The sequence below is a fragment of the Pseudopipra pipra genome, chromosome 5, assembly GCF_036250125.1.
Source record: "Pseudopipra pipra isolate bDixPip1 chromosome 5, bDixPip1.hap1, whole genome shotgun sequence".
Lineage (NCBI taxonomy): Eukaryota > Metazoa > Chordata > Aves > Passeriformes > Pipridae > Pseudopipra > Pseudopipra pipra.
In genome coordinates, this window is record NC_087553.1 from 31,313,426 (window position 1) to 31,326,719 (window position 13,294).

A 13,294-nucleotide genomic window follows, 5' to 3' on the forward strand; every position below is an offset into this window, starting at 1 on the left:
CTGAACTTTTTCAGACTCTGTGCTTGTCAGGCCAATCCCACAAGTTCCTGTGGCAGCACAGGCTAATGCCATTGCTGATGATGTCACGGATGTCAGCATATGCCACCAGTGGAAGAAGAGAGCAGTGAAATTGTTGCTCTACTTTCCACAAGAGAAACGGGTGGAAGTGAGCATAATACTCACACATTACATTACTCCCTGTAATATGTGAGTATTATGCATATATTCACTGAAGCTGAGGCTCATGTGCCTGAAGTGAAACAGCACCTTTACAGCTGCAATAATCACAGGAACTGTGAGAAACTCCATTAATAATCTCAGCTGGACACCACACTTTTCCAGAACTCAGTGATGATAACTGGAATGTCATGCACAGTGCCAAGTTGTGGAATGTCTTCAAAATTTCAGTAACAGAAGAAGGTACTTGACAGTACTGAACTGCTTGTCTATTCCCATACAGGTCTGTCATACCAAATACCTGAAGGGTGAGACTGATTTCTGAAACAGACTGGGCCTAGAAAAAGAGATACTGCTGCTCCATACCCCATATGGAGAAACTCCTGGAGAAAAGCCATGTGAACAGATTCCTAAATTTTGTACCTGGAAAATAACAGCCCACTGTTGACATGGCAACAGGCAAACTTAGGGTACTACAAAGATACAACAGAGCTGATTGGAACAGCAGGAGTCTTGAGTCTTCGTGTCAGGGCTCTGAGAAGTGGCAGATATGTGGTTGGAGGAGATTGTGAGATTGCATCCCTGAGACATGACAGTGGGTTTGCATCATGTGGTATTCCCATGGGGTGGCCTGCAGCACTGAGGCTGCATAGTGCTAATATGAATGGTGTTACTGACAGGATGGGCCTCTCTCTGGAAACCATGACTAGGACAGCTTTGTAAGTAATTCAGACATCATAGTATAACTTCACTCTATTTAGAAGTAGATCCACTGGAATATGTTGAAAATGTTTGCTAACTTTAGAACAGGCACATGCTATACCTCGTATGGTTCATGGTCAATGTGCAGGTAAGCATGTTTGACACATTAAAGCACTGGAAAAGGTGCATTTTATTGAAGACTTGCTGTGGTTTTTGCTTGTAAATATCTTTCCGCATTCAAAACTTAATTAAAAGCAGCTTGATATATTCATCATTATGGACTAAAAAATCTAAATGTAAACAAATAGTTTTCATTTCAAACAAGTAGTGCTGTTACAGCTCTTTAAAATGTAGGGGGTCTCAATGTAAACATCTACAACTTTTTTTTAAATGTATGTACTCATCTAATACTTTCCAAAGCATTCCAAATCCTGTGCTTCTCTACAGCACTACTTTATAATTTCTATAACCAATGAATCCAAAGAGCATAATGGAGAATGGCTGCTGGGTGAGACAAGTGCACTAAGTCCATTGTTGTATTTCTGTAGGACTAATTACTCTAATGGAGAGTTGGGCATTCATTTTGAAATGATGTTGAATGTTTTCAGATATTGATGTTAATTGATTTCAAGTAAGGTTTCTCGTTTTGGTTTTCTTCTATGAATTCTTGTCCTGATGGGATATCCAGAAAGCCTTTGTATTTTAAAAGCCTGGAAAATTCTCACATTTGCCTGTTTGAAATTACAGAATGAAAAAGGAATTGGGTAAGAAATAGCTCAGTTTCCAGTTTCCTCCATTTGAATACCTCTTCTGGACTTGGAACTACCAGGTGGTTTTGAATACTGATCTGTCATACCTACGGCACCAACCAACTCTTCCTTTTGGGCCAATGCCATGAAGTGGGGGCTGATATCTGCTGACTTGATCACAGTTCACATGAAGGCAGTTGTGATTAGTGCCCAGCATTGCATCATCTTGAGTGGATTATCAATGCGCTGGTGCTTTAATCCAACGGCTCACAAACTATTCTGTTCTTTTTCTCTGTGGCTGAAGAGCCCAGCCTTCCTGTGATATATTCTTTCTGTTTCTAGTACACAAGTTTTTGGTCCAACTTATTTCCACTGATTAGTAACAGCTGTCAGAAAAATATTCAGTAGGGGCTACAGTTTAATGCAGTATCACTACAGTGCATATAGATTCAATAAAAGAAATAAATGAATTAATAAATAATAGCTCCCAGCTCCACACAAAAGAGTTGTCTGTATCACTGTACTGTGTCACATCAACACAGAAAATCCTTTTTCCTGTCACAATATTCATCATTATACCACCCAGGGTTCATAAAGAGCAATTTAGAGATAATGGAAAAAATACAGGACACAACATGTTTCTGGCTGATAATATTGATTCCAAGTGTCCTGAGAGAAAATTAATTCAGTCATATGTTCCAGCTATAACACCGCTTACCCCTTTTATAGATGCCTGTTGAAACAGTTCCTAATATTCTACAGACCCCAAAACAGAGATCAAAACTAATTACAAAAATTAAGCTAATTGTTTAAAAGCTTGAAGCAGAGTGCAGATTAGAGACGCCAGCAGCTGCAAAATGCCACCTGAATATTTTCTCACTCATGTGGAGTTTATGAGAGGAATGATACTCATCTGAGAATTAACAAATTCAACAAATAAGGTCTTAAACTTTTTCCAGGGTATGGTAAGTATATTCTTGGAGCCTAGCTAAGTCTCAACCATGATGTCCTCCCTTGTTGTTAAACCTGCACACAACATCTGTCAGATGCAAAACATTTCAATTTATTTCAAATGGTACATTAACCAGACAACTGGTTAGTAGGACAGCTGAATTGTTCATTACAAATACTGTCTTGTTAGTCTGCAGATCTTTGCTTCGGTGGCTCAATTTACATCTAAGCAAGTAAAAAAAAAAAAAAAAAACCATTTGCTAAGCAGTTCACTTGTGGTCAAATCCAAACTTATGACATATTTGTGAATTACTATTTTTCACTAAATCACTTCGCCATGTCCCTTTGTCATGGTTTTTCAACATGTATAATGTGTCAACTCCTGTTATGTGATGTTACCTTTGTTGCATGACTAACTGATATTGCCAAGTGTGACAGGATCCATAGAAATGTCAAACAATGAATATTGCACATTGGAGATAAGTCCTTGGAAGAAACTGTATTTCTGGTGAGTAAAAGAAAAATCTCAAGACTGCCACATATACCATTGAAAAATTTCCATATTATTTTCTAGTATTCCAGAAAATTAACTAATCATTTGCAGAAGACCAAAGGTTTAATCACCTCTGATTATAAAAATAGTGCGATGCAAGAGACATCTCCATGTCTGAAGTCAGGACCATCACTACCAGCTTCCCCGACCCAAACACTGAATATGTACTGGGCAGGAAAAACCAAGTACCCTTGTATTGTCCACAGCGCTAATAAGTCAGAGTGCTCTTCCTTCAAACCTCATTTAGAATTACAGTCATAAGTAAAAAGGCAAATGTGCTAGACATAAAGCTCACTTGGATTTTCCTATATTATTCTGCTTTTGTGCTTAAAGAAGAATTGTTTTTCATCTGCAGCTTGTAGTCTTTCTAAAAAAGGAAGGATGATTTTGCTTAATATTCATAACACCTGTAAAAACATTTTCCCAGGGGACCTTACTTACTAATTCCCTGAGCAGGCTGAAGCCTGCTCTTCTCATGTCCAGAGTCGAGGTTTTGCTGAGACTTTTCCTCCTGTCAACAGAGATTTCAAACTCAATCACTTTATGGTCGCTGTGGCCAAGACAGCCACCAATCTCCACTTTGCTCACGAGATCCATTCTGTTGACATGCAGCAGATCAAGGAGGGCATCTTTCTGAGTCAGCTCCCTTAGGACCTGTTCCATAAAGTTATCACCCAGGTTTTTTAGGAATCTTCTGGCCCAGGTTGTACCAGCTGTGTGATGCTCCCAGTTAACTTCTGGCAAGTTGATGTCTCCCATAAGGACAAGGGCAGTTGACTTGGAAGTGTCCCTTAGTTCCTCAAAGAATAATTTGTTGGTGTCATTGCCCTGGTCAGGAGGTCTGTAGCAGACACACACAATGACATCTCCATTATTTGTTTGCCCCTTGATTCTTACCCAGAGCCTCTCAACTGTGTCATTGCCAGCTGTGAGCTCCATACATTCCAACCCTTCTATTACACACAGTGCCACCCCTCTGCCTCTTCTGCCCTGCCCATTCCTCCTGAAGAGACTGTAACCCTTTAACAGGACTCATCCCAACAGGTTTCACTTATGCCAGTGATGTCAAATGTCTGGGACTGGGCCAAAGCTTTGAGCTCCTCGTTTGTTCCTCATGCTACCTGCGTTAGTGCAGAGACATTTCAGGTGTGGTACATTGTAGCCAACACCTCATGAGGCAGATTGAGGGATCCCGTAAGTGCTCATTTCCTCAAGTTTTAGCACACCATCCCATCACTCATCACTGGCAAACCTGGTTTTGTCCCTTTCCCCCTTCCAAGCTAGTTTAAAGCTTTATCAGTGAGCCCTGCTAGCTCCTGTGGTAGAACTCCTTTTCCCCTTTGAGATAGATGGATCCCTTCAGGTGTCAGTAGACCAGGTGTTGCGTACATCATTCCACAGTGAAAAAACCAAAATTTTTTCCAACTACACCAACTTCAGAGCCACTCATTGACCTGATGGATCTGCTTTGCCTATTCCTATCAATATTATTCCTCGTTACCAGAGGAATCGAGGAAATCACTACCTGTGCTCCTGATCCCTCTACCAATTGTCCCATAGCCCTGAAGTCTCTTTTGATTTCCCTCGGACTTCTCTTTGTTATTTTGTCACTGCCTGTTGGGAGTCAGGAACACAACTATCCCAAATAATAAACACAATGTAAATAAGTCATCCCTCAGGTTTTCCACTGATTAAACTATGAAAATGTGGAGGAATTCCAGCTGACAGAGGAAAGTGTACTGCAGCCACTAATATCTCAGCCAGGAGAGTTGAAGCTGATGGGGATGACAACAATAGTGTCTTGACTACTTGTACAGTTTAAGAAGACAGCTGCAAGTCCCAGCATAGAAAGTCTGGTAAGTGCAGAATTCATAAGATATGTGGACAACATGCTCCATCCTCTCTGTATCCGCCAAGAACCTTATCAGCCAAGCTCCACAATTTTTCAGCAAAATAAATGCAACATCAAGGGCTAAGAGGAGGGCATGGAGGCATCAAGATCCTACACAGCTTTATCTATTTAAAGTCTAGACTTGGAGTTTAAAGCAACTGCTTTGCCTTTCTACAGCTGGTGAAAAAGATGACACCTCAAAAGAGCACTTAATTCTGCCTACTTCAGACATACTCTAGCAAGCTGGATTGTCCTCCAGAGGTTAGTCTCCCTCCACTGAGCACCGAAAGAGCTTCAGTAACTACTTTATACAGGATGTCTAACTTTTAAATTGCTGAGGTTAGTGAGCTGAATACCACTTCAATTCTGCAACTTCAGAAAGGTGGGGAGGTGGCTTGAATGATTGTTTGGACGTTATTTTGCCAGTGCTGTGCTGAGCAGATGTTTCTATTGAGCTGTCCACAATGACTCCAGAACTTATCCTGAGTGCTTGCTGTTAATATAAAAGTCACTCATGTGTAAGTAGTTTAGATTGTTCCTCCCAAAAGCCCATTGCATTTATACTGAATTTTATCTGTCTAAACTAGTACACATATGCCTTGCTTTCCCCAAATGACTGTGGAAACAGTATAATGTAAAATGAGTCTGACCCATTATGCTTTTAAGAAATTTATGTGTGCTTGCACATATGGGAAATTTTATTGACTCAGATTTTAACTGTTTATGCAAGGAATAACAGAAATGCAGATTCAGGTGATGAAATGGATAGAGCCTCAATTAAATACCTAGCAGTCTGCCTCAGGATTTCTGAAGAATGACATCTCCTATCATTTAATAGATTCATTTCAAAGTAGGTAAACACACTTTGTGTTCATCATCAGGCACCAAACAGATATTATCGAGAGATGTAAAACTGGGCCAGATGGAGCACAAGACCAATAGGCAATTATCAAATAAATTAATTAACATTCAAGTTAAAATAATTACAATTCTGATCACATACAAATATTGAGTTTCAGATCTAAGCTTTGTTTGGAAATACAGCATTTGCCCATATTGATGCATGGAAGAAGCAGGGCAACTATTGACTTGAAATCTCAGGGTCCGTTAAACACATCATGCTGGATTCCACCCTTTGTTTGCTGACACATCTGAGTTACATTTGGTTAATGGTTTTGTCTTGATAATATATTTAATGTAATCTCTTCCACAATGGAACTGTAGTGGAAACCCAGATGAAAATGTGCATTCAGTGTTTTGCAAAGAGTCACAAGTGGGAAGCATTACCTTCAACATTTGTAGCTATCTAGACACAGATACTGTGTCTGCCATACTCAGTGGCAGATTACCAAGGCTTCTTATAATATATGTAATGACCACACATAACAGATTTCAGAATAAAAACTAATTGCCTCTTCATGCAAACCAGAGACACTAACAATCCCTAATAATTAAGAAAGGGGAACAACAACTCATTTTACAATACTTAATATGAAGGGTTGGAGGATATAATTACCAAGAATTCTTACTTTGGTTCAGTCAATAATAGAGGGCAAACATGTAAGAGTAACCTGATTCTTCAAAGAGATGTGTACGCATAAATACTCGCATGCACACAGACACGCACAACCCATTCTGAATGCCATAACTGAAATCAATGGGCCTACTCACAGGGTCTATCACTTATTTACTCTGTGGTTTCTCTAAAATGGTCTTGTAGTGAGATTGGTCTGAAAGCAGTCATCAAATGCATTTACATTCATTACAATGATGTAAAATGCCTCAGTTTAGCTAGGAATAAGGCCCAGGCCACATTAAGTTAAATACATATATAAATCTTTGGACAATCAAAGCTTAAGGGCAGAAGATGATGCTTTCAGATGAAGTAATTTGATATAAGTAGTTAGAATAATTGATGTTACTAAAGAAAAATGAATAAGGCGAGAAACATATATTTAAGAGAAATTACTCTTGAAAAAAAACAACCAAGCTCATTACTTTCTGTTTAGATTTCTCCTGCACCCTTACCTACTTCATTCTATGGTAAGTACATGTTTAGATACTGTCTATGCCAAGGAAAATGAAAGTATGCTATTCTCTTTGCTTTATATTACAAATCCCTAATTTCATAGACCAGGAAAGCTTCCACTTCTCTCACTCCTATCCAACAGGACACATCTTCTGAGCAGCAAAATGAAAGCCAAATTAAGTGCCATTGAATTTCTTATGGACTTCCCATGCACCTGTCTCAGCAGAGAATGAGAACCATAGACGAGAAATGAGGCTGGAGTTTTGGAAAACATCTCCTCTCATATGGAGAGCACACATGTATTAATGCATCTGCCAAAGGCATAGATTTAATCCATTTGTCTTCTATCAGTCACAAGTTATTAATCATGAGCAGACTGGTCTCAATTTGGCCTATTAGACAGTGTTTTAAGTTGCTGGCTTTTTCTCCTTCTCCTCACCATTTTCTTACAAAAACAACCAGATAGGGCACAATTGAAAGTGCTATACCTATACTGGTAGAACTGAAGTAATGCAGCAGCCCTTTCCAGCCTGGGCAGTGTTACAGTGGCATCGAGGGAACACCATTATATGTGTGTTTACATACTTTTCACTAAAAGAGATTCCTATACTGGAAGGGGAATAAATTACAGAGTAAGCATATTTATATGACCATGCTAGTCAGGCTATATTAGTTAAAATACCAGTATATCAGCATATAGGGAAATAAAGCTTATAGGGTTTGGTAGTTCAATACACTGATATAGTAAGCCCTCGATATGCCATAGCTGTCACAATTGCAAAGAAATATGCATCAGCTTAAACCACTTCTGTTGAAGATCACGTTTCACTTCTCAAGAGGACTGGTTAAGCATATGCACATGGCCAGTCAGTGCAGCTCATGAAAAGTGGCTACTGAGTATATTATGGGAGCTAGGTTGTTAAAAACACTCAATTGCATGTCTCTATCTCTCATTAAAATTTCATGGGAACTGTCAATGCCAGCTTTTTGCTTCTGTTCCAGTTATGAAGAAAACTTTGTTGATGTACTTTGTAGCTAACCAGTATGAGACTTTCAAGTTTTCAGATTACCAGAATCGACATCTCCAGGTAGTGTGGATAGCACTGCCAGCAGATGAAAGCTCAGATGCTTAGTGGTGGCTGTTAAAATTATTTATTAATTTTGCTCACAGTGGTGGAGCAATTATCGTATTTGTACGGCCAGCACAAAGTACTCTGCTGTTTGTCCAGCCTGTGGTTATTTCCCTCTACTCTCCCATGGACTTTAAAGAGAATTAGACCATGCTCAAAAGGGCATAATGCTAAAGTGTCAAGGATGCCTGCTGTTTACACTGAGGAAATTGGTGCAAATGAGATACTTATCCCACTTGGGAATTTCTGCGAATTCAGCTGCATTCCTAAAATCTTTTTTAAACATTTTTAATGCAGACAGGGAAAAAATTCCCAAACAACTGGTAAGAGTGCCAGTCCTCTTTGTCAGAGCGCTCTCCTGTAAAACCACATTGTGCAGGGCTTGAAGTCACCACTCTGACTGCACTTGGCTGGCAGCAACTATGAATTCCTGCAGCTGAATGCCTGTGAGTTTTTAATAATTTATCTGAAACTGACTGCTGCTTTCAAGTGATTTTTGGTGGCCCATGGCTCCCATCACAGATTCACTCCACTAACTTAGCTTCTACCCTTAGCAGAGAGGGATAAAAACTGATCAGTTCCTTTAGCCCTGAGGGTGTTTTTCCAGACCACACTGTAAGAGTAGCATGGTGAATTTTTATGGCCAAGCATCGTTTCAGACGTTCAGGCTGCAAGGTTGTTAATCTGTCCACTATAATAAGAAATGTATTTGCTTAATTATGTTCCCAGACAAATAAAGATCTCAGTTGTCTGAGTTCTCATCCTGTCCTCTCAGCCTGCACCCCCTCCTCTTTATCAATGCTGCAAAAGCCCTTAAATGTAGCTAGGTAGTCAAAGAGTCATTTACTGTACAATTCAGGGGACTTCATCCCAGACCACGTGTCACTGAGAGTACTAATTTAAGACTGAGCATAGAATCAAAGATGATGTGAGTCATAAAATAAAATACTCTGGGAAATTTTAATGTTTGAGTGTATATGCCTTACTTCTCATCAGAAACTTCCAGAAGAATATGAAGTTTAAAAATAAATACTGACAAAGGATTGCTGAAGCATTTATTTTCCAGGAAAAGGTAGTCTTCTTAATTTATATAGTACATGATATATTGAATAGAGGGTGATATATTAATAGAACTGAAAAGTCTTAACAAGGAAAACAGAAGTAAAAATATTTTTTTCATGTCATCAGAACAGCTCCTTGGAAAGATTTACTCCAGAGGATTTCATTAGAGCTGGTTTATTAACTCAAAATGTTTCAATTTCAATGGAATTGTGTTTTCCAGTGGAAAGAATTTACCTCATTTTTTTAATCTCGTCTCTTCAGTATTTGGTTGAACCTGAAAGCATAATGGTCAATCTTTTCCTCCTGGAGGGAAATGCTCAAGTCTCAGACACATTTTATTTGGTTAAACTTAGAGATACTTATAATGTATCTTAGCACATTGTATACATTCCTTGTCAGAAATACTTAATAAAACTCCATTCAGTAACTTTAGGCACTATGTTTCCTGCCTCGACTTTATGTAAGTTTTTCACAGGTAATTTCTGAATTTCTTGAAAAACTCCACATATTCAGAGTTAAAGCTACGCTTTCTTATGCCTGCCATTGATATACATTTTCAGATGGAAAATTAATGCCCTGTTGCTAAATGTCTCCTTTCTTCACACACCCATGAAATATTGATAATATGCCCTGAATAGGTCAGACCTTGTTCCTATGCAATATTTCTTCTATGAAAGTGTCATACAATTCTTTTTTCTTACTGGGTGATCTCATTGGTAGTCTCCTGGACTGGGTACTCATTTTTTTATGCATGAATAATATTTCCTTTTAGTAGACACTGTTCAACTGTCATGCAAGGGCAGGCCGATGGCACATAGGTAAGGGAGGAGAAGCCCTTTGAAGAAGTTGTTCACTAGTTTGCTTCCCTCAGCTGCTTGTTGCCATCACCAAAACATGGTTTGTTTTTCCACTGTCTCAGCAGTACCTGTGGCACTACACTGACTGTGGGGTAACTGAAATGAAGGGTTATTTTAGAAAAGGTTCTTCTTTTAACCATTTCTGTGACATACAGTATGGACCCAAAACACCTCCTTCCTTCATAGCACCGAGGGGGTGAGGGAGAGGAATCAGCAGCGGCATGGGTGGGAGATGAATGAAGCTTCATAAGCCAGATTTGCTCCTGGAACTCGACTGCCCCTGAAACACAGCTTCATACTTTGCTAATATTATGGTCCTTGATGGTTTGGAAGAATAAGGGCTATATGTCAGTTACTTTATTTTTATTTTTGTGCTTGACAAGTGTTGAGTAAAATTATACAGGGTAAATAAACCAACCAACCCTGAATGCTTTGTCCAGATCTGATTAAAATCAAACAATTGTTGATACAAATCAAGGGGATCTGATGGACTTTTGGAGAAAGTAGAAGGGTCTAGTGAAAGGGTAGAATACAATGGTAACAGAAATAGCTGACCAAGGGAAACATCAGAGCCCTCTTGAAACTGACATGAGATTCCCTGTTAGCTGCAGGAGGACAGACATCACACTGGGTTCTGTTCCTTGCTCTGAAACAGAACTTAATTATGCTGGTTTCTATGTCTTCAATTACAATTTTTCAAAATAATTCCCTACATGCTTTTAGAAATTTAAAAAGAGAATAAGTGTGTGGATACAACTCTTCAGTGACCCCAGACAGATTCATAAAACAGCCGAGGTGACTGGCTTTTTGTCACCTTTTCTGCTCATATAGGGTTAGGCTAATGTATCTCTGCAGTGTCTGTCTGCCTGTTGTCAGACAAGAAGTATTTTACCCAATATATTGTGACTCTGGCTTGGACTTTTTAATAAGGAAAAAATTGATTAATAACTGACCAAAACATCACAGTTGCTTAAGGACTAATTTGTATTGCACAGAAAGAAAGTTATGGGACTTTCCAAAGAGAAAGGACAAAAAATAAGTGCCTGGAGACTGAAGCCAGGCAGAATCAAAGTAGAAATTAGGTACAAATGATTAACAAGTGAATACCTCAAATATCTTGTATTATGAATGTGACCTCTCTTGGCCTCCCAAGTTCTTCACTTAGGAAAACATTTGTAAATAGAATACTAGGAAAAAGTGATTTGGATTAATTAGAACTTGAAACTTTAACATAATTAATTACAATTTAGAAGACTTTAGAAAAAAAGAAGAGGAAAACCAAAACAAAAAAATCCAAAGTGCTAAAAAGCATTTTCACAAAGCTAATTTTGTGACAAAATAGTCTGAAATGACATGCCAGAATCTGTTTGCCTGTCAGCTCTGCTGCTATGTCACTTACAGAAAAGCTATTAGCATTCTAGCACCTCATCCTAGCACTTACTTTCATACAAAATTAGCCCTGCATACAAGATGTAAACACATGTCTTTTTGTGACATAGCAACGCTGATTTAAAAACAGGAATTCACAGTAACTGGGCATAATGTAGTCTTTACAATACTCCAGAGTCCTTGAATAAATACAAAAATAAATGAGGAAGAAATGTAAGTGAAAAGAAACAACTTTTTCTTCAGATGGTCTGCATTTCTAATTGAAAATTGTGGCTGGCGTTAGTTGGCAGGAACATTGAACACACAGCGTGAAACGTCAATAAATTAGTCTAAAAATGCTTTACTGCAGAAGTTGATGGACACCATCAGTTTTAGAGTTACATACTCTGGTTATTTACCCATTCCAAAGCCCTTTCTAACACTTTAGTGATACAAGTCTATCACATTGATTGACAAGGATCTAATCAGTTCAGGTTCCAAAATAGGAGTTATGGGGGAATATTTGTTAGTATGTATATGCCTTTCACGTAGCTGGTAGCAACTCCATATTTGTAAAATAATACTGTGGAGAGAAAAGACACATTTCAATCTGCAACACTAATAGGCTGTACCAAGGGTATTTTAGTGGCTTGGAAAATGTTAGCAGTGTACAAGAAGAGACAAATTAAAAAGAAGCCTTATAAAACTTACCTGAATCATGTCGACACACCACACTCATCCACTGCTGTTTTGTGTAACAGTTCACAATAATTGTATTTTAGACTATTTTGTGCTTAGCCTCAGGGGAATTCTCTGCTGATTTCTCCAATACAAAATGATTGTATTTATTTAGATGGTGATTCTTCTGGGAAGAAAGACTGTCTCTAATCACATTTCCTTTACTTGGCCTGGCACAGTGGATTTTGTCTTAATTGTGTTGTCATAAAAACAAGTAACATATTTTAGAGCCAGAAGGTGCACTGTAATCACCCACTTTGATCTATAAAAAAGATGGCTGGGGTTTAGGAGGATCCAAGTCCTGCTTTACTTGGGAAGCAAATGTGAACCAGTGTAAGGACTTTAATAGCTTCCTAGTTCTTTACCACTAACAAGCAGAATACTAATCCTTTTGCATTCATTCTACAGTATCAAGCCACTTGCTAACAATATTAAATAATAGCAGAAGTAAGTGAAATATATTTCATTTTCTTTAATTTTGTTCTTTTCAGAAACTCAGCATTGGTTTTATATGCAATTTGGTGCTTACATTAAACTGCATTGAACATTTTCAACAGGACTGAGATTAAAAATAGGCAGCCAGATGTAAGAGGAGAGTCTTTATTTGATGTGTCTGATGATAAAATGAAAGAGAACTCAACTCAGGGATTTAGAAATTCAAAGTCTTTTGGTATGGCCAAGGCCTTGTTCTATATCATAAATTTATTTTTTTAGATAACCTCTTGTTTCCATTTTCTGTACACGGCTTTGCTCTGTTTGATTTTATCACTTTCATCATTTAAGTCCTTAAGGATCACAGCTTTAGATTAACAACTAGTCCTGAAATTACTGAAGAGCAGGGTTTCGAGAGGAGAAGCACCTGCTTTGTGGCTTTCATTGGAGTTAGTCTTTAGGCACCTGAAGAGTAAGAAATGTCTCATAAAAAAAAAAAAAAAAGAAAAAGAAATGGCCAACTCAATGCCCTGTATAATCTTTTCCCTGTTATATCTTCCATTCAAAAATGTTTCACTAGACCCTGATCCTTAAGCCATATTAATCAGTGAAACTTCACCGACGCTAAGAACCTGGATTTGACAGCAGTTGAGAT

At 38.4% G+C, this 13,294-nt stretch overlaps 1 long non-coding RNA gene across 1 annotated transcript; it reads right to left on the reverse strand.

The window, feature by feature from the left end:
* Positions 1 to 2,670: 2,670 nt before the first annotated feature.
* On the reverse strand, positions 2,671 to 4,095 carry LOC135415281 (uncharacterized). The gene is made up of 2 exons (XR_010431049.1): positions 3,574 to 4,095; positions 2,671 to 2,804 (listed from the first exon to the last, which is right to left on the reverse strand). It is a non-coding gene; the product is annotated as an uncharacterized LOC135415281 (long non-coding RNA).
* Between the last annotated feature and the right edge of the window lie 9,199 nt (positions 4,096 to 13,294).